The sequence below is a fragment of the Trichosurus vulpecula genome, chromosome 1, assembly GCF_011100635.1.
Source record: "Trichosurus vulpecula isolate mTriVul1 chromosome 1, mTriVul1.pri, whole genome shotgun sequence".
Lineage (NCBI taxonomy): Eukaryota > Metazoa > Chordata > Mammalia > Diprotodontia > Phalangeridae > Trichosurus > Trichosurus vulpecula.
In genome coordinates this window covers 131,422,071-131,448,527 of record NC_050573.1, presented here as the reverse complement: position 1 = coordinate 131,448,527, position 26,457 = coordinate 131,422,071, and the positions used below count along the sequence as shown (strand labels likewise).

Genomic DNA, 26,457 nt, shown 5'->3' with positions numbered 1-26,457 from the left:
GCTGTAGCTGCCCCACCTCCACTGCCCCCAGGGCTGGAAGCCGAACCTCGAACTCCTTCCACTCCCGCAGCTTTTCCCACTAACCTTCTCCGCAGTCTTTGGTGTTTGTGGGTTGAGGAGTCTCATAACTGCTGCAGCTTAATGATTTAGGGCGCTATGGCCCCCCTCCGCCCGGCTTCTGGTCTGGATTGTCCAAGTCTTTCAGGTTGGCTTCTGCTCCACTCTGTTCCCAGCTTCCAGCTCCCAGCTCCCAGCTCCGTGTGGGATAGACCTCACCCAGAGACCATCCAGGCTGTCCTGGGCTGGAGCCCTGCTTCCCTCTGCTGTTTTGTGGGTTCTGCCATTCTAGAATTGGTTCAGATCCATTTTTTTATAGGTTTTTGGAGGGACTCGGTACGGAGCTCATGCTATTCCCTGCTTACCAGCCGCCATCTTGCCTCCGCCCCCCGGAACTCAAAATCTTATAAAAGTGAATGTTCAAAACTATTTTTGTATCGAATTGGGAAAAAATAAGGTAATATTAAGTGGAGAAAAAGAAGAAAATTTGCACTAGATGTGTCTCTAAATATACACATCTCATTTTTCCTTTGTGTTACTGCCATTCTGCTTTGCTCATAGAGTGCAGCACCTTATTTGATGGGGTTTCACATCCTGAGTTGCCCTGTGTCCGCATCTCCCATGTAACAATGGATACTAAAGCTCTTCAAAGAAACCCTGATAACGTCCTTGCGCCACTTTTTCTGACCTCCTTGTGAACCATTGTCTTGTGCAAGTTCTTTATGAGATAGTCTTTTAGATAAATGTTCATTTGGCATGCAGGCCATGTGGCCAGCCCATTTGGAATTTCACTTTTTGCAGTAGAGTTTGAATACTTGGCTTTTCATCTTGAGAAAGGACCACAGCGTCAGTACTTTATCTTGCCAGGTGATCTTCAGAATCTTTCTAAGACAATTCAAATAGAAGCGATTCAGTTTTATGGCATGGTGCTGGTAGGCTATTTAGGTTTCACAGGCATACAACAATGAAGTTGGCACAACATCTCTGTAGATTTTCAGTTTGGTAGGCAGCCTAATACCTGTTCTCTCCCACACTTTATTTTGGAGCCTCCCAAATGTGCAGCTAGCTCTTGTCATATGTGGATCCATCTCATAATTTATGGGGAATCCTTGGAAAGCATATTGCCAAGGTAACCCTAATAAAAATTTACTCATGGACTTTACTATAGCAGCAAAGCCTGCAGCAAAGTGGAGGCATTTGTTTTTGTATTTGTTTTATTTTAATTTAGTAGCTGAGTTGCCCTTTCATTTTTTACATCCTTCTCTCCCATTTCATTTCAGTCTCTCCATCCAGTTAGTAAGAATTGCACTTCCCAGAATACCTTGCTATTCATAGAAGGTTACTTGAAGATACTGTGTTTGTTTTATTTTTCTTAAGTAGGGAATCACCATGAGTGATGCATGCATCTCCAAAGGAGGAAGTCAGAGAAAGAATATGTCATTATAAATATGTGAATTTCCATGGCATCCTTAACTGGCTCATGATCCAAGGTAAATCACACTAGAAACTTGTCCAATTCCAATATTTTTATAAAGACAATGTCTAGCTGCAATCAATTATAATTATGAAAATCCCTAACAGGAATAAGTCACAAATTGACAAGATAAACGAAAAGGAGAATGAGCAGACCCCTCCGCCTTTGGAGGAGAAAATCAACCAACCAATAAACTTTTATTTAGCCCCTACTGTGATCCAGGCATCATACGATGCCTTAATTAAGTGTTTCATCTGAAGGCCATTAAATACATCAGCTAAGAGAATCACCTCTTTCCCAGAATTTCCTTGCTGACTAAATATACAGTGTCAGTAGTGCCCAAAAGTTTTGTGACTGAGCTAATCACCTCAATCCCTGATCTGTATATCTTTGGGTGGGGAGAGAAAATAAACAGCTTTGCATATTTTTATAATTTTACTTAAAGTTATCCTTCAATGTAGGAATTTCCACATCAAAATTCTGAAACAACACTTTTGTGCTTGTTTTCCATAAACTTTTCCCTAGTGTATTGTCATGTAAGGAAAGTGAGTAGTTGAAAAGATGCTCTTGTGCAACTTCTGATACTCTTTCTCAAAACCATCTGTGTCACTGTATGGAAAGGGCATGCGTAATCACAGAGCATGGGCCACCAGGAATCAAGCTGCCTTCCTGTACCTGTTCAAACAACCTATCAAGAAGCAACTCTCCTGTTGATGCCACTGTTCCTAATTTTGCTCTTGCTATTTAAACTAGATTTGATGTTAGGCTCAATTTATTTTTCATCCTACAACAGCAAGCTAAACTGCACAGTGGGTAGATTGTTAGATTGGAGTCAGGAAAACCTGAGTTTAAATCCTATCTCAAATACTTATTATTTATGTGAACATAGGCAAGTCTCAATATCTGTAACTTTAAGATAGTTCAGTAAAAATGTGAAAAATAATAGCACCTACTTCCATGGGTCATTGTGAAAACTGAGTGTTACATATTTAACAATGATTATCCAGGACCTTAGTGCCTAGGAGCTAGGTATGTTGCATTTTACTCTTTTCTGAGAAGGTTTTTCATTGCCATTAAATAGATGTGCTGTGTCTAAGATCTCTGCTGTTGGCTCCAACCCCCACTAATGTTGTTTCCCCAATTTTAGGAGGACTCTAGTTCTACTTAACCACTTAATAGATTAGTTTTTAGAAAGGAATATTTATTTAAAGATACAGTGATAACAAACATATAAACATTCTCACACCTGGGTGATTACCCCTTACCACCTCATTCCCTTTATCATTCTTTTTAACTCTGGGAAAGGAAAAGTAAAGGGAATTAATTTTAAAGCTTAGTTCAATTTCTACATTGTATAATCCCAATTTCCAAGTTCAAAGTCTTCTTCGGGTTCTTAGGGCTTCTCTGTTGGGGCTGGCTGGAATGTGGCCTGAAATCCTGGCTCCAAGGTTACTATGGCTCAGTTTTCCCATCTACTGTTGATTCCATTGCCGAAACCTATAAATGAAAAGAACAGATGAAATTGAACAGAACAAAAAAAAAACACTCTAAGCTCAAGCGCATTTGGGGGGAGGGGCACAAGGAAAAAAGGGTGAAGGCACCAAGACAGTTAATGGCACCCGTGCTATGGGTGAACCTAGCCTTCACTCTTGTGGAACCCAAAGAGAGTGTCCCAGTATGGCAGCTTTTAAAGACTGTTTTGGCTATGCAGACTATTGAAAGAGTCTCGCTCCACCTACAAGGTAGGGGAAAGTGGAGTCTCTTTTGCCAGAAGCTGGTCCCTCCTTTGTAGGTGACCTGGGCATTTTTAGCAAAGCCTGCACAAAACATATGTAATGTCAACTGCAATTCGTAATATCCTATAAAGAGGATTGTTGCTGTTGTTGGGCCAGAATGTACAATAGTAAAACACAGGTACTGTATTCCTATGTTGAAAAGTATAAATATGTTCCAGCAATCTTAAAATACAACATACAATGTCTGTCTCAGGATTGCTGCCTTGTCTAGATAGCATCACAGAGAAACATCAATTTTCTGACTGGATGGTTAAGTTAAAAGTAAATTTTCTGAAGAAATATGAGGTTTTCTGGAATAATTCTGCAGTGTCAACAGAATCTTAATAATCAAAAATTCAATTATTTATCTTGGCTTTTGTTTTAGTTTGGGTAGGGTTTTTTGGTATCCAAGAAGGTATTTTCCCCCTGGATATTACTGCTTCAAGGGAGAAATGCAGTTACTTGAAAGATCAGTTCAGATCTTATCTTTCAGTCAGTGATAATATAATTTAGAAGCATGATTCTGAATTTATCAACTGCCTATCAACTCATTTACTTAATTCATTAACTAAAACATGGTCCAATAGTACAAGAAAATTGGGAGTAGTATTCTAGAGAAGAAAAAATGATCTAAACAATTTACCTTAGAGTACTAAAAATTGTTTCATTGTTTTTTGTGGGGGTTGTTTTTGCTTTATACAGCATTACCACTTTCGAATTTCTAATCTCCTTCCCCCAAATCATCCTTTGTAAAACTGAAAAACAATGAAGCAAAGATCATCTGTCATGGAGGCTATGTCTGACAGCATATGCAGTGCTCTACATCCATAGTTCAATACTTGAAAACCGAATTAGTTATATTTTATATGGATTCTAATGCTTATTTAATGTTGTTTTCATTTACATAGCTATAATCATTGCGTGTATCCTTCTTCTGCTTCTGCTTTCATTGATCTATGTTAGTTCATACAATCCTTTCAGTAATTATTTCTTACTGTATAAGATTATTCTATTTCATTAAAAGGCTGCATTTTCCAGCAAATCTACAATCAATGACCATCTACGTTGTTATTATGTTTGATTTTATTTTACTATTATAAAAATGATGCAATGCATATTTGGTTATAAATGGAAGAATTATTTTAATTGTGAACATTTTCAATGTTTATGACTATTAGTATCATGAGAGATCCAAAGGATTTTGAGTGTTTGTTGACTTTTCTGAAAAATTCCGAATTTTTCCCAAAATAAGACTGAGTCACAATCTAACAAACAATGGTGTATTAGTGTGCATGACAGCATACATTCCTTCCAATACTGATGTTTCCATTTCTGTTTCACTACACTAATTTGTTTGGTACATGGAGAAACTCCAGAATTATTTTCATTTGCAATGTTTCTTAGAAATTTTTATTACTAAAAATGAACTTTCTATCGAAGTTAATCTACTTGTCCAGTGCCATACTAATCATAACATCAAAATGTATTTTATAGAGCTAGACAAAATAATAATAAGATTTATCTGGGAGAATAAAAGGTCAAGAATATCAAGGAAATCAATGAAAAAAGATGGGAAGGAAAATAGCCTAGCCATCCCAGAACTCAAAACATATTATAAGATGATCATCATCAAAATAATGTTCTACTGGCTAAGAAATAGAGTGATAGATCACTGGAATAAATTAGATACACAACACACAGTAGTAAATGACCATCATAATCTAGTGTCTGAAAAAATGCAAAGATCCAATTTTATTGGATGAGACCTCACTAGTAGACAAAAATTTCTGGGAAAACCGGAAAGCAGTTTGGCAGAAGCAAGATATAACACAACACCTTGCACTGTATACTCAGATAATGTCAAAGTGTGTACCTGATTTAGACATAAAGAGTAATATCATAAGTAAATTAGGGGAACATGGTATATTTTACCTGTCAGATCTATGGATAAGGAAAGTATTTATAACTACACAAGAGAAAGAGCATTACAAAATATAAAATGAATGATTTTGAGTACATTAAATAAAAAAAAAAGTTTTTTGGGGTGGAGCCAAGATGGCAGCTGGAAAGCAGTGACTTAATTAAGCTCTCCCCCAGGTCTCTCCAAACACCTGTTTGAGAAATCAAGCTATTATAAAACAGAACCAAAGGAATGAAAGAATGGAAGACAATGTGAAATATCTCATTGGAAAACCCACTGTCCTGACTGGACAGGAGAGAAAATTTAAAAATTATCGGACTACTTGAAAGCCACGATCAAAAAAAGAGCCTAGATATCATCTTTCAAGAAATTATCAAGGAAAACTGCCCTGATATTCTAGAGTCAGAGGGTAAAATAAAAATTGAAAGAATCCACTGATGGCTTCCTGAAAAAGATCCCAGAAAGAAAATTCCTAGCAAACAATTTGAAAATTGTGGAAACACAATCAGGATAACACAAGAACCAGCAGCTTCTACATTAAAGGATCGAAAGGCTTGGAATATGATATTCTGGAGGTCAATGAAGCTAGGATTAAAATCAAAAATCACCTACCAGCAAACCTGAGTATCATGCTCCAAGGCAAAATATGGATTTTCAATAAAATAGGGGACTTTCAAGCTTTCTTAGTGAAAAGACCAGAGCTGAATAGAAAATTTGACTTTCAAACACAAGAATAAGGGGAAGCATGAAAAGGTAAACAAGAAAGAGAAATCATAAGGGACTCCCTAAAGTTGAACTGTTTTGTTAACATTCCTATATGGAAAGATTATGTGTGTAATTCATGAGATCTTGGTATTAGGGTATCTGAAGGGAATATATATATATATATATATATATATATATATATATATATATATATATATATATAGACAGAGGGTACAGGGTGAGTTGAATATGAAGGGATGATATCTAAAAAAATAAATTAAATTAAGGGATGAGAGAGGAATATATTGAAAGAGGGAGAAAGGGAAAGATAGAATGGGGTAAATTACCTTGCATAAAAGTGTCAAGAAAAAGCAGTTCACTGGAAAGGAAGAGGGGGTAGGTGAGGGGGAATGAGTGAATCTTGCTCTCATTGGATTTGACTTGAGGAGGGAATAGCATACACACTGAATTGGGTGTCTTACCTTATAGGAAATAAGGGGGAAGGGGATAAAAAAGGGAGGATTATAGAAGGGAGGGCAGTTAGGGGGAGAAGGTAATCAAAAGCAAACACTTTCAAAAAGGAACAAGGTCAAGGGAGAAAATTGAATAAAAGGGGACAGGATAGGAGGGAGGAAAATGTAATTAGTCTTTCACAACATGAGTATTGTGGAAGGGTTTTGCATAATGATACACATGTGGCCTGTGTTGAATTGCCTGCCTTCTTAGGGAGGGTGGGTGTGGAGGGAAGAGGAGAGAAAATTTGGAAAGCAAAGTTTTAAAAGCAGATGTTCAAAAAAAGTTGTTTTTGCATGCAACTTGGAAATAAGATATACAGGAAATGGGGCATAGAAATGTATATTGCCCCACAAGAAAGTAAAGAAAAAGGGGATTGGGGGGAGTGGGGTGACAGAAAGGAGGGATGAGTGGGTAATGTGGCAATCAGAATATATGCCGTCTTGGAGTGGGGGGGGGGAGGATAGAAATGGGGAGAAAATTGGTAACTCAAAATCTTGTGGAAATCAATGCTGAAAACTAAAAACATTATATAAATAATAAAATATTTTTTAAAAAAAGTTTTTGCACAAACAAAACCAGTACAGCCAAAACTAGAAATAAACTAGAAAACTGGAAAAAAAATCACAGCCAATTTTTTTGTTGAAGGCCTTATTTCTCAAAAATATAGAGAATTGGATCAAATTTCTAATACATTATATCCCAATTGATAAATGGTCAAAGGATATGAAATGGCAGTTTTAATAAGAAGAAACCACAGCTATCTTTAGTGTTTTAAATGACTATTGATTAGAAAAATGTTACTTAAAACAGCTTTGAGGTATCACCCCCAGACAAAGGGAAAGGACAAACGTTGGAGGGCATGTAGAAAAGCTGAGAAGCTAATGCACTGTAGGTGGAGCTGTTTACTGATCCAACCGTTCTGGAGAGCAATTTGGTTAAGTATGCATATCCTTTTCATCCAGCAAAACTATTGCTAGGTCTATATCCCAAAGAGATTAAAAAAGAGGGTGGAAAGAAAAAGGAGAGACGCATACAAAAACACTTATAGTTGTTCTTTTTATGTGACTAAGCATTATAAATCAAGGAGATACTTATCAACTGGAGAGTGGCTGAACAAGTTGTGGCATGTGAATGTATTGTGCTATATGAAATGATGAGCATGCAGATTTCAGAAAAAAAATCTGGAAAGACTTACATGAACTGATGCAAAGTGAAGTGACCAGAACCAGGAGAACATTGTACATAGTACAATGGCAAAGAATTAGAAATTGAGGGGATGCCCATCATTTGCAGAATAAATGAACAAGCTATGGTATATGAAAATATTATGTTATTGTGCTATAAGAGCAGAATGTTTTCAGAAACACCTGAGAAGACATATCTGGACTGACACAGAGGGAAGTGAACAGAAGCAAAACATTGAACATGGTAATAGTAATATAGTACAAGTCTCAAGTATGAATGACAGCAATAAAATGATCCTAGAAAATTCCAAAGGACTCACAAAAAAATGCTATCCATCTCCAGAGAAGGCACTGTTGGAGTGTGAATATATATTAAAGCATACTTTTTTACTACCTCTATTTTGGGGTTTTTTGCCTGTTTTCTTTACAATATGGCTAATATGGAAATATGTTTTACACTTAAGTAAGTGTATAACCAATAGAAATTCATTTGCATAATGAAACAGGGAGAAGGGGATTGAGGGAGAAATAGAATTTGGAACTTGTATTTTTTCATGGGACTTTATTTTTTCCCCAGTTAAATGTCAACAAAATTTTTAGCATTCATTTTTACAAGATTTTAAGTTCCAAATTTTTCTTTCTCCCTCCTTTCCCTCCCAAATACTGAAAATGGTAGCAATTTGGTATAGTTCATACATGTGCCATCATGTGAAAAAAAAAGATTTCCATATTAATTACAGTTGTGAAAGAAGAAAGAAATCAAAAGGAAAAATAAATCATAAGAAAGAATAAAGTAACTGGAAAAAATATTCTTTGATCTGCATTCAGAGTCCATCAGTTCTTTATCCGGATATGGATAGTATTTTCCTTTGGGAGTCCTTTGTACTTGTCTTAGATCATTATGTTGCTGAGTAGAGCTGCATCATTCGTAGTTGATCATCACTTAATGTTGCTGATGATGTGTACAATGTTTTCCTGGACCTTCTCATTTCAATTTGCATCAGTTCATACAAGCTTCTCTAAGGATTTTCTGAAATTTGAGTGTTCATCATTTCTTATTGCACAATAGTATTCCTTTACATTCACACACCTCATATTCCACAACTTGTTCAGCCATACTCTAACTGATGGGCAAAACCCCAATTTCCAAAATTTTGCCACCATGCAAAGGGGAGCTATTAATATGTTTTGCACATATAAGTTCTTTGCCCTTTTCTGCGATCTCTTTGGAATACAGACTTAGTAGTGGCATTGCTGCATCAAAGAGTCAGCACAGTTTAGTTGCTGCTTGGGAATAGTTCCAAATTGCTCCACAGAATGGCTGGATCATTTCACAACTCTGCAAATAGTGCATTAGTGTCCCAATTTTTCTTACATTTTCTACAACATTTATCATTTTCCTTTTTTGTCATACTAGCCAATCTGATAGGTCTCCAAATTGTTTTAATTTGCATTTCTCTAATCAAAAGTGATTTAGAGCACTTCTTTCACCTCCATGGAGAGCTTTGATTTCTTCATCTAAAAACTTCCTGTTCATATCCTTTGACCATTTATCAATTGGGTAATGGCTTTTATTCTTGCAAAGCTAACTCAGTTCTCTACATATTTGAGAAATGCAGCTTGTATTGGAGACACTTCCTGTAAAGATTATTTCTCAGCTTTCTGCTTTCTTTCCACTACTGGCTACATTGGCTTAGCTTGTATAAAAGGTTTTTTTTTAATTTAATATAATCAAATTATCTACTTTGCATTTTGTAATGCTCTGTAACTGTTGTTTGGTCATAATTCTTTCCATCCTCATAGACCTGACAGATAGACTATTGCTTACTCTTCTAATTTGCTTATGCTGTCTCCCTTTATGTCTAAATCATGCCAAAGGTCTGTTGTATCTAATTTTTCTAATATTCTATTTACCTCCTTAGTTTCTTTCTTGTTTATTTTCAGTTGGATTTGAGTTCTGAGAGGAGAGAGTTGAGGAGTCCCACTACTATAGTTTTGCTGTCTATTTCTTCCTTTAATTAACTGATTTTTTTTTCCTTTAAGAATGTGGATGTTATTCCACTTGGTGACTATATGTTCAGTATTGATATTGCTTCATTATCTAAGTTAACTTTTAGCAAGATGTAGTTTCTTTCCTTATCTCTTTTAATTAGGTCTATTTTTGCATTCACTTTTGCTGAGATTGTGATTATTACCTCTGTTTTCTTTTTACTTTAGCTGATGCATAATAGATTCTTCTCCAGCCCCTTACCTTTACTCTGTGTGCATCTCTCTGCTTCAAGTGAGTTTCTTGTAAACAATGTATTATAGGATTCTGGCTTTTGATCCACTGTGCTATTTTGTAGGAGAGTTCATCAAAGTCATATTCATGGTTATTATTACTACCTGTGTATTTCCTTCCATCCTATTCCTCCTCCTTTTTGATCTGTCCCTTGTTTGGTTAGATAGATTTCCATATTCAATCAATTGTGTATATTATTCCCTCTTTGAACCAATACTGATGAGAATAAGGTTCACACAATTCTCATTGCTCTCCCATCTTCCCCTCCAGTGTAATAGGTCTTTTGCACCTCTTCATGTGAAATAATTTACCCCATTCTACCTCTCCCTTCCTTCTGCCCCCAATGTATTTGTCTTTCTCAATCTTTAACTGTTTTGTGTCATTCCCTCAAATTCACCTTATATCCACGCCCTCTGTCTACACATATTCCTTCTAGCTGTACTATTAGTGATACAGTTTTTAAGAATTACTAGTGTCATCTTCCTATGTAGGGATATAAATGGTATAGCTCTATTGAATCCTTTATGTTGTCTTTTCCCTTTCTACCTCATTATGCTTTTCTTGTGTCTTGATATTAGAGGTCAAATTTTTTGTTTTGTTCTGGTTTTCTTACGAAAACTTGAAAGCCTTCTATTTCTTTGAATGACCATTTTCTCTCTTGATGTAGTATGCTTAATATTGCCAGGTAAGTGATTCTTGGTTGTAGTCCTAGCTCCTTTGCCTTTCAGAATATCATTTTCCATGACTTCCATTCCTTTAATGTTGCAGCTGCCAAGTTCTATGTAATCCTGATTGTGAATCCTCAATAATTGTTTCTTTCTGGCCATTTGCAGTATTTTTCCTTGATCTGATAGTTCTGAAATTTTGCTATAATGGCTCTTGGGATTTTTATTTTTGGATCTCTTTCCTGAGGTTGATTCTTTCAATGTTTATTATTCTCTTTGGTTCCAGGGCAGTATTCCTTGATAATTTCTTGAAAAAAGCTATCCAGGTCCTCCTTTTGATTATGGCTTTCATGTAGTCCAATGATTCTGATATTCTATCTCATGTATCTATTTTCTGGGTTAGTTGCTTTTCCTATGAGGCATTTTACATTTTCATCCATTTTTCATTCTTTTGATTTTGTTAGATTGATTCATTATATCCCATAGAGTCATTAGCTTCCACTTGCCCAATTCTAATTTATAAGGTATTTTTTCCACATTTAGCTTTTGTACTTTCTTTTCCATTTGGCTAATTGTATTCTTAAAAGGAATTGTTTCTTCAGTGGATTTTTGTATCTCCCTTTCCATTTGGCCAATTCTACTTTTTAAGCAGTTTTCTGAGCTGTTGGGTCTTTTCCCATAATTCTCTTGCATCACTCTTGTTTCTTTTCCCATTTTTTGTTCTACTTTCATATTTGATTTTTAAGCTCTTTTTTAAGTTCCTCCATGAGTTCTATCCAGGCTTGAGACCACTATCCATTTTTCTTTGAGGTTTTTCCCATTGGGGTTTTGACTTTTTTGATCTCTTCCAAGTTCGTGTCTTGGTCTTCTCTGTCACCATAATAACTTTTTTTATGGTCAGATTCTTTTTGTTTTTGCTCATCTCTTTTTTTGGTCTTTTTCCTTTCTTTTAAATTTGAGCTCTGTACCTGGGGTGGAAGAGACACTGTCTCAGGCTTCTTATGCTAGGAATTGCAGTCCTTGGCTGTTTACCTGTTTTTGCACTGCTCCCAGGGGAGTCTCATGTTTGGTGTTGTGCTGAAGGAGTAGGGTTGTTGGCATCTGGTGCTGCTAGAGAATGTAGGGGTATGGCAGCCTTTCTGGTGCTGAGCTGGGATCCTAGTGCTGATTTCTGGTGTGTACTGAGGCCCATTGTGGTGTTTCTGCATTCCCCAGGGCTACACTGAAGCATGTGGAGGCCTGGCAACTGGAGGATGCCTGCCTGCCCCATGCCATGTTAAAGCATACTAGAAGATGCTTTCCTGTCCAGGAAGCATGACACATTTTGGGTATATTTTCTAAATTTGTACATCTCCCCTTTATTTTGAGCTACTTCCATTCTGTTTTGCTCATAGAGTACAGCACCTTCTCTTATACGGATACGTCATGCTGAACAGTCCTGTGCCAGTGTCACACAATCAATTCCAAAGTTCTTAAGTGAGACCTTAAGAGTGGCCTTGTATAGCTCCTGCTGACCATCATGTGAATGCTTGCCTTGTGTGAGTTCTTCATAAAATAGTCTTTTTGGTAAGAGTATATTTTGTACATGAACAACATTGGAAGGCTTACCAGAGTTGTGCCCTCAAAAGTAGAGTTTGAATGGCTTGGCAGTTGAGGTCAAGAAAGGACCCCAGTGTCTGGTATCATATCTTGCCAGGTGATCTTTAGAATCTTTCTAAGACAATTCAAAAGGAAGTGATTCAGTTTCTTGGCATGGCTTGGGTATGCTGTGGAAGTTTCACAGGCATACAACAATGAAATCAGCACAATGGCTCTGTAGACCTTCAGTTTGGTAGTCAGTCTAATACCTCTTTTCTCCCACACTTTCCTTCACAGTCTAGATACCACCACCACGCACTTTTGCCTCTGTGTTTAAACTTTATTTTATATAGTATCTTCACTCATGAAAATACAAGCCCTTTGAGGGAAGACACTGTTTATCTTTTATTCACTTGGTTTTTTGTTTGTTTGTTTTGCTAGCTTTTGTATTCCTAGCATTTAGTTCAGTGCCTAGAAAACAACAAGCACTTGATAAATGCTTGTTGACTTAGCTTAGAGATGAACTTAGGCAATTAAGAGGTTAGGAAATGCCCAATATCACATAGCTAGTGTGTCAGAAGTAAAATTTGAACCCAAGTATTCCTGACTTTGAAGCTGACCATCTATGTCCATTGCCATGCTGCTCTTCTCATGGCATTGATAAAAGGAAAATAGTCCTTTTACTGTTTTGGCTTGAAAGAAAAACAAATGGAGAAGTTATGCATGAATTGTTCTAAGCCTCCACAAATTGAATTTTTGGCTACAGCAGGAAAACAATATTGGGATGTTGGTTGCTCTTTAGGGAATGGTTGGTTTATAAACAAAGCAGAATTGCCAATGGTTGGTCATATAACGATCAAGCTTGAAACCTGCAAGTAAATAAATATATGAAGAACTTTCTCTGTTACACAGAATCCCAGGGGTAAGGTGAAACAAAGGGGCATTTAGTCATAGTTTTGATCATGTCTCAACAATATTTTAAAATCCTTACAAACCACTTATTTTCCTACATATGTACAAGAAGTAGAATTTAGAGAAACATAGACTCTTGGAGCTGGAGGAGACCTCAGAAAACATCAAATACAAATGGTACCTGACCAACCTAGTAATCCCCTGACCCATAGTCAAATCTTTTTTTATAGCAAATTTGGGATTTTTTTAATCTACTGATCCTGGAAAATAACCAAAAACATCAAATAAGGATTTTCTTGAGAATATTTTTAGCCTACCCCAATGTCATTTGCCTTCTTTTATTGGGGTCCTTTCCTGCAACACTCATTTCCCTGGAGTTGAACCTATGAACGTATACCTGTTTTCATATTTTTTTTTCTGGAGAAAAATAAAATGAGGTATTTAAAATTAGTCATTCAAAGTCATTGTAATATAGTGGATAGAGTGTCCAACTTGGAGCGGGAAAGATGATTTGGGTTTAACTTCTGTTTATGTCACTTTCTAGGGTAGTTAATGGCTTTTTGTAAAGGACTTAATTTCTACATTCCTTAAGCAATTCCTTAGCAAATATCTCTTAAGTCATATAATAGTTGCAATTTGTGCTGGCAGATGGAATCCCCCACTGAGGTACCCTTCCCCCAACATACACACACACACACACACACACACACACACACACACTCCCAGATCCTTCACAAATTTGCATTATGATTCTGGAATTATCAGGATGTGGAGTTTTCTAAAGTCTATTCAAATGGATTTGACTATCAATGTTCTTCAAAATAAAAGGGTGAGGTAAGAAGGATCTGTGGTAGTGGTAGGAGGCATTGTAACTCCAAACACTTATTCCTTTTGAGGAGAAGCTTTCAAGGAATTAAGTATCCTCTCTTATTTTACTAAGTAAGTACCTACCAAATATATAGCACCAATTATTATATAGCATGCATTTCTGAAGCAAGAGGAAATCACTAAGAGTTTGTGTTATATGTACACAAATATTCTGTTATCCTGAATTCTCACTGGGAAAAAAATTACATTTTTACCTAAAGCCTTTGGCATATCAGGTGTCAAGAAAGGTTAGGCATAACTTAAACACATAAACATCTAAACATGTACACATATATGTACACACATACACACATAGATTCAGCCATTGGGAAATTTCTCCTAACCTCTGTTGTCCTGTCAGTTTCTTAAGCAATGACCTCGGTTTGTGAAGAGGATCACCTCTCCCTCTATACAGGTCTCATGACTCACAGAATAAGCATTTATACTTTGACATTTAACCAGAGTGACATATTCTACCTGTCAAATTAAAAATAGGCTATTTCCACTTTGATATATGTCACACTTAAAAGGAGAGCATGTAGTAGGAGCTTAACAAAAACCTGTTGAATGAATGAATGATGATGATGTCTAGACCTGCTATTTTCTTGATGTATGTAACTTCTCATGTGGAAATTCAACCTACCAATCTAGGTAGGTAATTCTTCTGTAATTTATCATTTGGGAAGGTTCTTTGGCATACTGGGAGATCAAATAACAGTTATGGTTCAAGCATGTCAGAGGAAGGACTTGAACCCTGTGCTACATTTCCAAAGGAATATATATCAGATTTTTTTGAGGGAAATAAGTTTGCTGATTCAACTACTACTACAGTTGAAAGTAGTTGCAGCAATAGTAGTAATGCTAGTACCTTATACGTATATATTATGTAAGAGTTTATAAAGGGTCTTCACATCCATTAATCCATTTGAAATGACAATTTCATCCAACATCTACAAAATAGGAAAATAAGAGATCTTCTTAATGTGTGCAAACCTAAGCAAATAAGAACAGTTCTGCACTTAAGAACCTTTTGTCCTCATTTGTTTGGAAGGTTAATTTTACTCTAGGAATAGTCTCAGTTAGGTGTCAGGATGACTTCCTTATCTCTGCCACTTGAAGATGTCTACCAAGGAAGCAGACCATATTGTAACATAGGGACTTTGAAACTGTTTGTTTTGGACAGCATCAGCTACACTTTAGGTGGCTTATGAATGTGGCAAAAGCAGTATGAGATAGCTGATGGAATCTGGTACTAACTCAGAAACCTTTACTTCAAGTTCCATCTCTGACACATATTACACATGCACCACTAAGCAAGTTGTTCAACCTCACTGAGCCTTACATAGCTTACCTCTAATACTGGAATAATACTTGTAGTATCTATCTGCAGTTTGGAGGAAAGCACTTCTTTGGCTTAACAATACTATAATAGCTATAATAATTGCTAGTATTTATATAACGCTTAATATGTGCCAGGTGCTGTGTTAAGCTCTTTGCAACCACCTCATCTATTCCTCACAGTAGCCCTGGGAGGCATATATTTTCAGTATCTTATTTTACAGATGAAGAAACTGAAGCAAATAGGTTTAAGTAACTTGCCCACAGTCACGTAGCTATTAATTGTCTGCGGCCAGATTTGACCTCCAGTCTTCCTGACTCTAGCTCTAGAATTCTATTCTCAGTGTTACCTAGAAGAAAACACAAGATTTATGTGAATTATCAACAATAATAAGACTACTGAGCAGCACTGCAGACAATGGCACATTACCCTATTGAGCCCCCACCTGACATTAACAGTGACTGAACCACAACCAGTGACATGTACTGAAAGATTTTTTTTAAATAAGCATCAAAATTTTTAAAATACCTTTACAGTAAGATCATGAATCTAGAAGCAATTAAGCAATTTCTGAGTCCTGCTAGACCAATCTACTACTTTCACAAATTAGGAAACTGGGGTTGGTGAAGGTAAAGTGAAATGCCCAAGTTCATACAGGTAATAAATGAGAGAGTTAGGATTTGAACTCACATCTTTTGACCTAAGTGCCAGGACTCTTCCCTCTGTATTATGATGCTTCCATATTTCAATTACAGTTTTTTAAAGGTATACTTCTAAGTTCCAATTAAGATTAAATGGAATTTAATTAACTTTGGTCCAGAGTGGTGGATTGGGGGACATTTTTCTTACAAAAAACTAACGGTTACCTTTTAGATAGTATATGTTTTATCAATATCTGTTAATTGATCCCCAAGTATAGGAGATTTACTTTATTGCATTATTATATCTATTATCTGTTGAAGTTAGCATATATTATGCAACATCACAAACCTAGTCTCTTTATACTCCATTTAAAGCAATAGAGAAAGTTCTCAGTGGTTATTTGAGGTGAAAAGCGGCAAGAGATTACACAAAAATGCTATAAACATTTGGAAGACATTTATGATAAAGTGTTTCTACAGATTTTCAGTTGTCCCTTTTTATTGGGCCATAAGCTATAAAATAATTGCTTGGATTATATTTAAACTGTAATTCAGGCATGAGACATAGCTTTAAAATTACATTCTTAATTATTTGTTACTACAGACATCTCAAAACTGTACGCAAAAGCTTGATTTTATAGACTCTTGCCTTAGATGATGCAGTGTCTCTCCAAGACCCAAACCAACTGACCTCATTTAAAAAAGGCATTTTCCAACTACTAATGTTCTGCTGGTGAGCAAATAAGTGACTGTGCTCCTCCACCTCCTAAGTTAGCCAAATGGTAAATAACCCTAAAGATGCTGAAAACTAGTCTCTAGTTTATTCTTCCTTCTTATTTTGGACTTTATTATATCACCATTAAAAATGCAATTATGTCAGTTACACAAGTGTGATAATAAACAGAAATTAACTGCATGCATTTCATCTCAGCTTGAGTAAGAAAATGATCAAAACATAATTATCTTTATATTTGGAAAATGAATATTAAAAGCAGGAATCTATGAGCAAACACATCACTCAGACAAATGATGGCTGTCTTTCAAAAACAGTACCCACATTAGGGCACGACCTTTATTTTTACAGAAGTTTTTGGTATTTTATGGATATTCAATAGAGAACCAAAAGAATGTTTTCTTGTAAACAAGTCAAGCTTGATCTGAAAATCTTGCTAATTAAAAATAAGAAAAAAATCTATGGTTGCCTCCTGGTTATATTAAATTATTGAGACATAGAGGCATCAAAACAATACAAAGGAAAAGCTCTCAAAACTAAAATAAAATTTGAGCAACACAATTAATTTGTGTTATTATGATAATTCTAAAATAGAAATATTTTACCACAACCCACTCAAAATTTTGTCAACCATTAGCTGTCCCAATACTCCCTTCATACCTTCCTCCATAAACCATTTTCTTATATAGAGAGGAGGAAAATAGACTAGATTTTTCTCAAGTAAGGGGGTATGGATAATTCTCCAATACAAATTAGGTTATACAATCCTTTAATAAGCATTCAAACTTCTTAAAACTTGTAATGCTGGTGATATTTATCAATAAAATATTTTCCAAATAGTGAGTACACAAGTGTACCATAACAGGCAATCAGTCAAAGTTTAATATTAATGTCAAATTAATTACATAGAATTTGATTCAAAAGCCATTGTTGGTTTATTATTTTTAAAACACCTAGTCCGGCATTGAGGGTGATAAAATGTGGCCCCTGTCTTTCAATTAAGACAGAAAATATTTTGCTTATAAAATCAAGACCAGGATCTTGGAGGATATGAAAGAATTTTAATTGACCTTGGTAAAACTGGTAACATGATTAGAAACAAATGTGTTATAAACTGTGAGATTTCAAGAAGGAGATAGACACACACACACATACACATAAATGGGGGAACACAACTAGAACCAATCCTAATTGGTTGTGAACAATCACATTAACTGTTTTGACTGATAATTGAAACTTTTTAAAAATTTAAGTCTATTTACATTTGACTGTCTTTGAGAGATTTGATGGCTTTGTTTATTTGCTTTAGGCAAACTTCCCTGCCTCAATTTAAGATGAGTTCCCACCCAATCAGGAGTTATTAATGACTACCTCAGGGAAAAAACTAAAAACATGACATTCAGAAGCATGGGAGATGAAGCTACATTCCATTATGAATAAAATCCAGATAATTAGGACTGATTGTCTAAAGGAGGGAATGCCCATCTAGCAATCTCATTTGTCCGAGTTCCCCTTCCAGGAGAATCCAACTTACACAATGAGCTCTATTTTAACCTTTGCTACCTTGTCCTAATCATAGATAGTCTCTCATTTATCTCCCCAAACAACAACATTCAGTTTAAAATGCACACTATTTTCATTTTAATGACTTCTAACAAACAACTCTTTGGTCAATGATTATGTCTTCATTTCTCCCCTCACAATCCTGACCCCCAACAATTATGATGTTAAGAAGCATCAATCATCTCTCAGCTGATGTTGAGATGAGGTTTCACTTCCTAACACCGTGAATATGAAAGTGAAAAGCACATAGGGGTAGATTGTGCTTTCCTCCCACTTGTCCACTGAAAGTAAAAGATATAGAAAAGAAAAACATAATTTGGGAAATGATTAACTGGTTAGAAAGGGAGTGTTTGAGGACTGGATCCAGATTGCTGGGTCCAGGCTTGCAAACTGTATAGCTGACAGACACTTAGCCAGATTTGCCACTCACCTAACACAGGCTGGCATGAAAGCATTTGTCAGGTGTCTTATAAATCTAATTAAAGACAGTTAATCTATAAATGATAGGGGAGCAAGAAGACTGTTTATGTATATCAAGTTTGATAATACAGAGTCTAACCACAGATAAAAACAGTCCACAAATTCACCAAAGACAAAATCTGAGGCAGGAAAGAGTAGTAAACCCCACAGTCTCAAGTGTCCAAAGTTCAGACAACAAATGCAAGGAACTATATTTCCAGATACTCAGGGGGAAACGTTATAAATTTAACTCCATAGGTGTCACTGAGACAGAGTGGTAGGAAACCCTTGACTTGACTATTGCTCCAGACAGACATCTTTTATTCAAAATAAAAGTGTATGTCAAAGAGAGAAGTTGAGTGGTGTTGTATACTAAAAAGGTACATAGTATACTTGAATGAGGATTTCCCGAAATGGGGGGTGGGGGTGTGGTTTGGATAAATAACATAGCAGAGAAAAAGAGAAATGAATTTTTTCATTGGTAAATAATACAGTTCACCTTGGTAGAAAGAAGAAAAATAGGTGAAGAGTTTGGTGAGTAGATTAAGTCTGACACAAAGACAGGAAATAACAATGACAGGGGACTTCATTGTTCAGATATAGATTGACCTTTTCTGCTCTTCTCTCTGTCTCTGTCTCTCTGTCTCTGTCTTTCTCTCTCTCTCTCTCTCTCTGTCTCTCTCTCTCTCTCTCTCTCTCTATCTATCTATCTATCTATTTTCCTCTGTCAAAACAGTGAAGCTATTAATATATTGATTGGACTTAGTTATAATTTCACTCATCAAATTGTGAAAGAACAAAGAAGGGAAAATGCTATTCTGTATGTGATTCTTAATGAAAGGAAAAGTCTTGTTGCTGGGGTGGAAATGTTAGGGACCTCTTCTGGGAATGAGTGACTATCCCATCCTAGAGTTTGTGATAGAGAAGAAAAGAAAAATCTGTGGTAAATTTGGCATGAAAAGATTTGGGAAAGCAGATTTCAGACGAAAAATATGTGGATCTCATGGAGTAAAATACTTCAGAGGGAGTCAGCACAGGAGCAATTAGAGATGCTCAAGAACAAAAATTTGAAGACAAAATTCCAGTGATTAGGAAAAATGGGAAATGTCTTGAGAGATTAGTACGAAAAAAAGGCCAGGAAAATCAACAAGCAACTTATATATTTTTTTAATTTTATTTTTTAATAAATTTATTTTTTATTCTTAGTTTACAACACACAGTTCCATAAGTTTTTTGGGTTCCAAATTTTCTCTCCCTCCCACTGCACCCCCCAACCCCCTCGAGACAGCATGTAATCCAATGTAGGTTCTACATATACCTTCAGATTGAATTTATTTACATAATAGTCCAGTAGTAATGAAGAATTATAAGCAATGGAATGAATCATGAGAAAGTAGAAACAAAAGCAAAAAAGAAGGAAAAAAGAGCAAAAGGTTTGCCTCAATATGCATCAGACTCCATAATTCTTTCCCTGGATGTGCATAGCTTTTTCTATCATGAATCTTTTGGAGCTTTCTTTGAACCTTGCATTGAGGAGAGAAGTCATGTCTATCAAAGTTAGTCCTTACAGATACCATGTGTCTGTAATAGAGTATAATGATCAGCTGCTTCTGTTCTTCTCACTCAGCATCAGTTCATATATGTCATTCCAGGTTATAATGAAGTCCTTCTGCTCCTCATTTCTTATAGCACAATAGTATTCCATTACATTCATATAAAATTTGTTTAGCCATTCCCCAGCTGATGGGCATGCCCTTGATTTCCAATTCTTTGCTAACACAGAAAGAGCTGCTATAAATATTTTGCACATATGGGTTCCTTTCCCACTTGTATGATCTCTTTGGGATATAGCCCTAGGAGTGATATTGCTGAGTCAAAGGGTATGCACATTTTATAACCCTTTGGGCATAATTACAAATTGCTGTCCAGAATGGCTGAACCAGTTCACAACTCCACCAGCAGTGTAATAGTGTTCCAATTTTGCCACACCCTCTCCAGCATTCATTATTTTCCTGTTTTGACATGTTAGCCAATCTGACAGGAGAGATGTTGTATCTAAGAGTTGTTTTGATTTGCATTTCTCTAATCAATAGTGATTTAGAGCATTTTTTCATATGCCTATAGATATCTTTAATTTTGTCCTCTGAAAGCTTCCTGTTCATATCCTTTGACCATTTCTCAACTGAGGAATAACTTGTATTCCTATAAATTTGGTTTAATTCCCAGTATGTTTTAGATATGAGATCTTTGTCAGAGAAACTGGTTGTAAAGATTTTCCCCCACTTTTCTGCTTCCCTCCTAATTTTTGTTGCATTGGCATTTTTTATACAAAACTTTTCAATTTAACATAATCAAAATGATCCATTTTGCATTTTGTAACACTCTATATCTCTTGTTGGGTCATGAATTCTTTGCTTTCCCATAAATCTGATAGGTAAATTATTCCTTGCTCTCCCAAATTGCTTATAATATCTGCCTTTATTCCTAAGTCATGAACCTATTTTGACTTTATTTTGGTATAAGGTGTAAGATATCGGTCTATGCCCAGTTTCTGCCATACCATTGTTCATTTTTCCCAGCAGTTTTTGTGAAATATTGAATTCTTAGCCCAGAAGCTGGATTCTTTGGGTTTGTCAAAGAGTAGATTGCTATAGTCAGTGACTTCTGCATCTTGTGTACCTAACCTACTCCACTGATCCACCACTCTGTTTCTTAGCCAGTACTGGATAGTTTTGATAACTGCTGCTTTATAGTACAGTTTAATATCTGGTATGGCTAGGCAACCTTCCCTAGGTTTTCTTTCCATTAATTTCCTTGATATTATGGACCATTTGTTCTTCCAGAAGAACCATGTTATTATTTTATCCAGCTCTGTATAATAAATTTTTGAATGGTATGGCACCAAATAAATTAATTTAGATAAAATTGTCATTTTTATTATATTAGTTTGGCCTAACCATAAGCAATTAATGTTTTTCCATTTACTTATATCTGACTTTATATGTGAGAAAAGTGTTTCATAATTGTGTTCATATAGGCCCTGGGTTTGTCTTGTCAGGTAGACTCCCAAGTATTTTATGTTGTCTACAGGAACTTTAAATGAAATTTCTCTTTCTATCTCTTGCTGTTGGGCTTTGTTAGTAATGTATAGGAATGTTGAGGGTCTATGTTATATCCTGCAACTTTGCTAAAGTTATTTATTATTTAAGTAGTTTTTTACTTGATTTTCTAAGGTTCTCTAAGTAAATCATCATATCATCTGCAAAGAGTGATTACTTACTTCTTTGCCTATTCTAATTCCTTCAATTTCTTTTAATTCTCTAATTTCTAAAGCTAACATTTCTAGTAACAAATTGAATAGTAGGGGTGATAATGGGCATCCTTGTTTCACTCCTGATCTTATTGGGAATGGATCTAGCTTATCCACATTGCATATACTGCTTACTGATAGTTTTGAGTAGATGCTACTTATTTTATTCCTATGCTTTCTAGTGTTTTTAATACGAATGGGTGTTGTATTTCATCAAAAGATTTTTCTTCATCGATTGAGATAATCATATGGTTTCTGCTAGTTTTGTTGTTGATACGATCAATTATGCTGATAGTTTTCCTAATATTGAACTAGCCTGGAATAAATCCTGCTTGGTCATAGTGCATTATTCTCCTGATAAGTTGCCGCAATCTTTTTGCTAGTATTTTATTTAAAAATCTTCCCATCGATATTCATTAAGGGAATTGCTCTATACTTTTCTTTCTCTGTTTTGACTTATCTTGGCTTGGGTATTAGCACCATATTTGTGACATAAAAGAATTTGGTAGGACTCCTGCTTTACCTATTTTCCCATGTAGTCTATAAGTATGGGTATTAATTGCTCTTTAAATGTTTGATAGAATTCATATATAAAACTATCTGGCCCTGGAGATTTTTTCCTAAGGAGTTCATTGATGGCTTGCTTAATTTCTTTTTCTGAGATGTCGTTATTTAGGTATTTTTCTTCCTCTTCTGTTAACCTGGGCAATTTATATTTTTTGTAAATATTCATCCATTTCCCTCACGTTGTAACATTTATGGGCATACAATTGGGCAAAATATTACCTAATTATTGTTGCAATTTCCTCTTTGTTGGAAGTGAATTCAACTTTTTCATTGTTGATACTGGTTTATCAATTTTATTGTTTTTTTTCATAAAAACAGCTCTTACTTTTACCTATTAGTTTAATAGTTTTCTTGATTTCAATTTTATTAATCTCTCCTTTGATTTTCAGTATTTCTAATTTGGTATTTAATTGGGGATTTTCAATTTGTGCTCTTCTAGTTTTTTCATTTGTCTGCCCAATTCATTAAACAACTTTTTCTCTATTTTATTCATGTAAGCATTTACAGATACAAACTTCCCCTAAAAACTGCATTTGCTGCATCCCATAAGTTTTGGTATGTTGTCTCACTATTGTCATTCTCTTGAATGAAGTTATTAATTGTTTCTATGATTTACTCTTTGACCTACTCATTCTTTGGGATTAGATTATTTAGCTTCCAATTATTTTTTTTTAGTTTATCTTTCCATTTATTACAAATATGTTTAATTGCATCATCATGTGAAACAGATGTATTGAATATTTCTGCCTTTCTGCACTGCATGTTGAGGTTTTTATGCCCCATTACATGGTCAATTTTTGAGTATGTGCCATGTGCAACTGAGAAAGAGGTATGTTCCTTTTTATCCCCATTCAGTTTTCTCCAGAGGTCTGTCATATCTGCCTTTTCTAAAATTCTATTCACCTCTTTAACTTCTTTCTTGTTTATTATGTGGTTAGATTTATCAAGTTCAGAGAGGGGGAGGTTGAGGTCCCCCACTACTATAGTTTTATTGTCCATTTCTTCCTGTAAGTCCCTTAACTTCTCCTCTATACATTGGTATGCTATACCATTTGGTGCATATATGTTAAATATAGCTATTGCTTCACTGTCTATGGTGCCTTTCAGCAGAAAGCAGTGTCCTTCCTTATCTCTTTTAATTAGATCTATCTTTCCTTTTGCTTTGTCTGAGATTAGAATTGCTACCCCTGATTTTGTTTTTACTTTAGCTGAAGCATGATGTATTCTACTCCAGCCTTTTACCTTTACATGTTATAGGATTATGGCTTTTAATCCATTCTGCTATCCACCTCCATTTTGTGGGAGAGCTGATCCCATTCATGTTCACAGTTATGATTACTATCTGTGTCTTTTTCTCCATTCTATTCTCCCCCCTGTCCTGTTTATGCTTTTGTTTCTCCCTTCTCCTTTCCACTCCTCAAGAGTTTTGCTCTTGACCACCATCTTCCTCAAATTTTTCTCCCTAATGACACTCCTCCCTTATCTTACCCTTTTTCCTTTGCTACTTATTCCTGCCTTTCTATCCACACCTCCCCATTTTCTTTCCCCTTTTCCCTCCTACTGCCTGTAGGACAAGTTTGATTTCTATATTTATTAGTGTATATTATTCACTCCTTGAACCAAATCAGATTAGAGTAAGCTCAAACACCACTTTTCTCCCTCCCTTTTTCCCCTCTATGTTTTTGTGCCTCTTCATGTGACATAATTTACCCTTTTCTACCTCCTCCTTACCTCTTCTCCCAGAACTATCCCTTTGCACCCCTTAAATAAGTGTTTTATCATCACATCAATTACTTTATACTGACACCCTCAGTCTATGTATATCCCTTTCAATTGTCATAATAACTGTACCATTCTCAAGATTGACATATATACAATATGTATAAATCAATATAATCCTATGTAAGGATGTAAACAGTTTTCCTTTGTTGAATAACAGTTTTCCCCCTGTTTACCTTTCTATGTCTCTCATGTGTTTTCTATTTGAAGATCAAATTTTCCATTAAGCTCTGGCCTTTTCATGAGGAAGGCCGGGAATTCTCTCATTTCAATGAATGTCCATCTCCTTGCCTGAAAAATTATGCTCAATTTTGCTAGGTAGTTGATCCTTGGTTGTAGTCCAAGCTCTTTGTCTTTGGAATATTGTATTTTAATTTCTCCTGTCTTTTATTGTAAAAGCTGCAAGATCCTCCATGATCTTGACTGTAGTTCCCTGATATTTAAATTGTTTCTTTCTGGTGGCTTGCAGTATTTTCTTCTTGACCTAATAATTCTGGAATTGGGCCACAATATTCCTTGAAGTTTTCAATTTGGGATCTCATTCAGGGAGTGATGGGTGGATTATTTCGATGAATATTTTACCCTCTGGTTCTAGGACCTCAGAACAGTTTTCCTTGATGATTTCTTGGACGGTGCTGTCCAGGCTCTTTTTGTCATTATGGCTTTCAGGTAGACCAATAATTCTTAGATTATCTCTCCTGGAGAGGTCAGTTTTTTCCCAGTCAGATTTTTCATGTTTTCTCCTATTTTTGCATTCTTTAGATTTTATTTGACAGATACTTGGTGTCTCATAGAGTCATTAGCTTCTACTTGTCCAATTCTAATTTTTAGCACATTGTTTTCTTCATTTAGCTTCTGTATCTCCTTTCCCATTTGATTAATTTTACTTTTTAAGGAGTTATTCTCTCCAATTTTATTCTGAACCTCCTTAACCACTTGGCCAATTTTACTTTTTAAAGATTTGTTCTCTTCTTTAACCCCTCTAATTTGGTTTTTAAAACCCCCTTTGAGTTCTTCCAGGAATACTTTTTGGGCTGGAGACCAGCTCGCATAATGTCAATGTTGTCCTCTTCTGAATGGGAATTTTAATCATCCCTGTCTCCATAATAGGAATCAATAATTTTTGGTGTTTTACTTTTCCCTGGCTTCTAAAGTGGAACTCTGCTTCTGGAGCTCATGGGGCTCTGTCCCAAGCTTCTTGTTCTAGGAACTGTGAGCCTGCTCACTAGCTTTGTGTGCTGTGACTTCTGCTTTCATGAGGTGTGGGGGAGTGGTGGTCTGGCTGTTGGAAGTCTCCTCTTCCCCTAGGGCTGTACTACAGCTTGGGTGGTCTCAGCAGTTCTCTGTGCTGGTGTCTGATACTTCCCCTGGCTGTGCAAAGGCATGTCTGGGGTTGTGGTGTTGATGTTTGCTAGCTCCAGCCACCTGGGTCTCATGAAATCTTGCTTTTCTGCTAAGGTGGGGCTTGCTTTGACATCTCTCTTCCTGTGCTAGTCCCCTTCTGCCACCAGAAGAAGGGCCCTCTCCCCAACTTCCTGAGCTACAAGGATACTGAAGTTCCACTTGTGGTTCCTCTATTTCAGGGTTTCTCCTGAGGGAATATTATCTGGGTGAGGAAGGGAAGCATGAGAGCCCTTTTACTTGGTCTTCATGGCTCCTGGAAGTTCAAGAAGGAGAGTTTCATACTTTTAGACTGTGGGCTGGAGGCCTCAGGGTTAGCTGCTCCCATGACCCCAAACTCTGCACTGCTGTCTCCTGTAGCTCTGACAAACTCCAATCCTGGGCTGAGAGGCCTGGGGATTGCCACCATAGATGGTACTTCCACCGTGGGCTTGTTCCTGATCCCAATTTTTGTGCATCCAGCACTATCCCAGCCCAGCATGCTGGCAGAGTTCCTCTGCTGCTCCCATTCTGGTGTGGCCTGTTACCATTCTGCGGGCCCAGCGCTTCTGCCCCACTCAGTCTATTAGTGGCTTCTAACTCTCTCAGATCTGCTCAGATTCACTTTTTTAGAGATAAACTGACAGAATTTGTAACAAAGCTCTTGTGAGATGCTGTATTCATACAGTCATCTTGGCTCTGCCGCCAACCTATATTTTTAAAATAATTTTATAGATATTGGAAACAAGGC

General features: G+C 36.2%; 1 pseudogene; it reads right to left on the bottom strand.

The window, feature by feature from the left end:
- The window catches only part of LOC118834688, a 71,620-nt pseudogene extending 45,412 nt beyond the window's left edge, over window positions 1–26,208 (bottom strand).
- Between the last annotated feature and the right edge of the window lie 249 nt (window positions 26,209–26,457).